The sequence below is a fragment of the Mercurialis annua genome, linkage group LG3 (genome assembly GCF_937616625.2).
Source record: "Mercurialis annua linkage group LG3, ddMerAnnu1.2, whole genome shotgun sequence".
Taxonomy (NCBI): Eukaryota; Viridiplantae; Streptophyta; class Magnoliopsida; order Malpighiales; family Euphorbiaceae; genus Mercurialis; species Mercurialis annua.
This window is the reverse complement of record NC_065572.1, coordinates 75,673,825-75,679,046: the sequence shown is the minus strand read 5'-3', so window position 1 is coordinate 75,679,046 and position 5,222 is coordinate 75,673,825.

Genomic DNA, 5,222 nt, shown 5'->3' with positions numbered 1-5,222 from the left:
TTTTTAACAACGATAAACTTAGTTGTGCGTGTTGGCGTAATGTAATGTTTTTTATAACGACTTTTTCAATAATGGTCGTTGCTATAGATTTTACAAAATCTATAAGATTGTTTGTTAAAAGTTATTAGTAACTATAAAAAGTCGTTGTTAAAACATTATAATATTAATTATTATTTAATATGTTATATAAACTTATAATTTTTTTCTTATAATTTAAAATACAATTATTTTTAAAATTTAATATTTTTTACTTTTTGATTGATATATTACAACAAAAGCAAAAATTATTTTTATAGTCAAAAGTGGGTTTCTTTCATAATGAGAATGCATCATTTTCATTTCACTTATTTTCAATGTTGGACTTTAACTATTCCATTTTTCTTTTAGTAACAAAATTATTTGTCGTAGTGAAATTATAATATTTAAAAACGACAAAAATTAAATCGTTGGTAAAGAAAATAATTTACAATGACATGATTAGTTGTTTTAAAATAATTATTTTTACAAACGATATAAATTAAGTCGTTGCTAAAAGTATAACTTTTAATGACGTTTTTATTAGACGTTGTAAAATATATAATTATATTTAAAAACAATATTAAAATAGTCGTTATAAAAGCTCTATATATTATAACGATTTTAATGGTCGTTGTAATAAACCGTTGATAGAACTCACTTTTCTTATAGTGAGTGCTCTTAGGGCATCTCCAATCACAAGGCATCACTTAATATTAATTAGGTGATTTATCATCAAATATACTCCAACCACAATCACTTTTTTCTACACTAAAAAGAATATTTCTTTTCATTTTTTAAATTTTAATCATTTTTTTACTTTAACATTTGTACACTTTTATCAATAACACCCACAAACTTATTTTTGTTACATATTAGTTCAAATAATATATATAGTAATTATTATATTTTATAAAATAAAAAATAATTAAATAATTTATATTATAAATATTTTTATTATTTAAAACTTAATTTTTATTAAAATGACTTAAAAAAATTACATTAATTTATTCAAATTAACACAATCAAAAGACTATAAATAAGCGATTACATAATTCAATCATCACAATTACAATGTCAACTCCACAAATGCTCTATTAAGGCATTTCGAAGTTCGATATGAGCATTTTTGTCTTTAATTTGTCTATGTCGCGCGAGAAATTATTGAAATCGCATATTAGAGGAAGTGATACCGACCTACCATATTATTGATGTAAAATGTGTTTTACTTTGTTATCATGTAATGTCGTAATATGTCTCGTTTCTAGATTATTGTCTAATTTATGTAATGTTTTTATATTACCGTATCGTATTATGTAATGTTTTTGTGTTCTCGTCTCGTTAAATTATTAATGTAATATTTTTAAATTATTGTCCCGTTAAATTATTTATTTAATAATTTTATGTTAATTTTAATAATTTATGAAAAGTAAATGACTATAATATTTAAATATTTTTATGTGTAAAATTATTTTAAAATATTATAAATAAACAATATTTATATATATTCATATATATTTAAGTCTTTAATTATAAATGTGTTGAATTAAATAAAAAAATAAATTAAAAGTATTGAATTATATTTTTATCAAATAATTAAATAATGAATAGTAAATAGGTGACTCCAAATAGTAAATTATCTAATTTGATGAGAGAGGGGATTTTAGTGTCACTTGTTTTAAAACAAGTGATACATTGGAGATGAAATGTCACTTGTTTTAAAACAAGTGACATGCATTGGAGATGGCCTTAATACGATATTTAAGTGTTTGAATTGAAGAGCACCGCAAGATATTTAGATTCGTTCATCCACCCTCACCTTCTGGTGGCCCAATTGTGGGTTGCTTTCGGTGCATTTTCTATCTTAAGCTCCAAAATCATGTGCTGAAAGAGAGAGAAAACAATATTTACATATGGTATGACAACATTTTTGCTCAAATTTTTGCTGTTTGGAAAAGAATTGCATAATTTCTGTAAAAAAAAAAGAATTGCATAGTGTATATCCTCTTAATTTACGGAGGATAAGATAATGGATGTTAAAAATTAAGAGCGTAAAATTATATAGAAACAACAAATTCTAAAGAAGATGAGAAATTATTCTAGAGAATAAAACTAATTTTACTTTATTGTAAAAGTAAAATGAAATTCACAATAAATTTTTTGAATTTTCAAGAAAAATGAATGAATTTAAAAAGAACATGTCTAGTAATCAATTTTAAAATAACACAATAAAAGAATAAATATTTTAAAAAACCATATTTATAAGAATCAGTATATAACAAACAATTAATGTATTGTCATACATGTCAAAAATTAGGAGTCTAAAATATGATCATATAAAACTATCAAAGAGACTTGATATATTTGCATCCATTAGATTCATTCACTACTTAAAATTATAACCTATCATTTTTAACTCAATTGTATTTTCTTTGGAGTGAAGGTCTAAAAACCCTCTGGTATAGCCACCACATCATCTCCTACTAAGACAGGCTCAGCCCCCTGATCACCCAGTTCCATCCCATCTTGGGCCCTTTACATCCTCTCCCTCTTGGATCTCATATTCTTCCTCAAGTTATTTCTGGCCTGTATTAATTCTTCATCATCTACATCAGAAAAGTAGTCTCATTTATTTGTCAGCTCAAAATCTTTCTCACCACTACTTCTCACCTCCTCAATGTCATCCACATTTTCAGTATTTCTCTCATTTAGCACAAACTTGCCCATTTGCAGACCTTCCTCCTACCATTCTCAGTAAACTTTGCCTTGCCCCTTTTTCGATGCTTGGCTTTTGTCTTTCTTTTTCCCTTTGACTTTGAAGCTTCAACTGCTTGGTTAACACTACTAGAATTGCCGATGTTCGCGACGGATTATTCCGTCGCTAACACCACAAAATCCATCAGTAAATAGCATTACCGACGGATTGCCGACGGACGCAGCCCGTCGGTACAAATGTCGTCGCCATTCTTTGGCGACACAAAATAAAATGTCGGGAAAGTTTCCCAACGGAAAACTTCCGTCGGCACTTACTAGATTCCATCGGCAAGCCTAGACCAGCTTGCCGACGAAGTCCCGACATATTACCGACAGAATATCAGTCGGCAGCCGTTTTATTTGCCGACAGATATTTCGTCGGAAATGTGGCCCTCGGTCGCAAATTAGAAAGTATTTAGCGACGGATAATTAGATAATCCGTCGGCAAAGTTGACAGATTTCCGGCAGTTTTTTTCCGTTTCCCGGCAAATTTTTTAGGTTTTTCCTATCAAATCAAACGTGTTACATACATGCTATTAATACATATAAACACGTTTAATATGAGTCAATAACAAATATTATATATAATATATAAAACAAACGTTTATAAATTATTCGGTTTTATAAAATTATTCGGTAACATAATACTGAATCTAAAAACCTACGATCTAGTGATGTCCTTGTTATCCGGGCCTCGTGGGGGCTGCGAGGGAAAAAAACCTGGCGGCAGAGAAGTCAACATCTTCGCCAGCTCCAAACGGACTCTATCGGCAATCCGCTCGTCCACGGCAGCCTCTATGTCCTTCTGAACCTGCCCTCGCACCCGCTCCTCCATCCCATGCACCTGTGTCTCGACCTCTCTCTGAATTCTCTCCTCTATTTCCTCGGGCGTCTGAGTCTGCTGGGACGACGACAAACCTCCACGAAAACGGCTGGTCTGTGACGATGCGATGTATGAAGCCGCAGCTGAACCAACTCCGTAAACTCGCTGCTTCTCCACCCCCTCGAGCGACAAGAACAACTGGTTCTCGTCGATAGTATGTGGAGTCGAAGAGCTGCCCTCACCCGGCGAGGACTGGGTCGCAGCAGCACGCTCAGCAACGAAACGGTCATGAGGAGATAAACGAGTAATTTGAAGTTAGTACAATTTCGATACACTACAACAATTAATTATAAATATAATTCCTAACTAAAATTTTGCAGCATTTCCTCTATAATACGAGTATCACCTATTTTCAGGGACTTCCTGCAAACACATATACATTATATACAATTCACAATTCACATTTTGCAATTCTAATTAAAATCAAGCTCAAACAATTCAATTTAAATTTATAACAGACTTTCATGCTTATCCTTGGACCTCTTGTCCACAAACTTGGTCTGATCCTTCTTCATCGAGTGCATACGAACATGCAACTCAGCGTAGGTCGGTGTACGACCGAGCTCCTGACCCTGAAAAACAAAAACATATATTATATTTACTTATAAAAACATAATTAATCAACAAACACTATAATTACTTATATAAAGAATAGAAAGAAGATTTACTAATTAAACATTTACTAATTTAATTGAACATTTACTAGTTCATTATTATATTAAGCTAATACCTATAATTTACTACGAAAATTAACTTTACTAACTAAATTCAATTAACTAATTATTTAAAATAAGCATAAAAATGAGCATTTCTCCTATATATTATTATAAATAACCCGTAATCAATTAACAATTAATATATTTACATAAACTAAATAATCTAACCAATATAGAAAAATCCATATAGAAAATTAACTAACTATTATAAATTATACTATAATTCCGCATAAACTATTATAAATTAATTAATCCATAATACAATTTATAAACATAAATAACTACATAAATTGACTAAAATGAAAAAGTAACTAACCGTCGGAAGCAATGGCTCGGGCAGCGGATGCTATGGCAGCAAATGCGGGTGCGAAAACCGAGGCAGCAAACGCAGAATACGAGGCAGCGGACGCGCGAAAACTGGGGCAGCATGTGCAAAATACGAGGCAGCGGATGCACGAAAACCGGGTCAGTGGGTGCAAAAACCGACCTAATCTACAACCCTAAAATGCAAATAAATTTAATTAACTTTACACCTAATTTAATCTAATCTAACCCTAAACTAATTTAACAAAATTTATACAAACTAAATATATTACTAATTAACTAAATTGATTAAAAATAACATAAATTAAAGTCTACCTGACTGCTGGATACCGGAGGCGGAGGAGAACGGCCGAAGGCGGAGAAGGGGGCGGCGGCAGAATGGAGAAGAAGGGGGTGAAGGAGAAAATAAAAAAATAGGGAATGGGGGAAAGGAGGAAGTGAATGGCACAGCGTGTCACACCTATACTCTAATCTTAGATTATGCATTCATTAAACGTTCATTATCATGCATTAAAATGCTAGAGTTTATT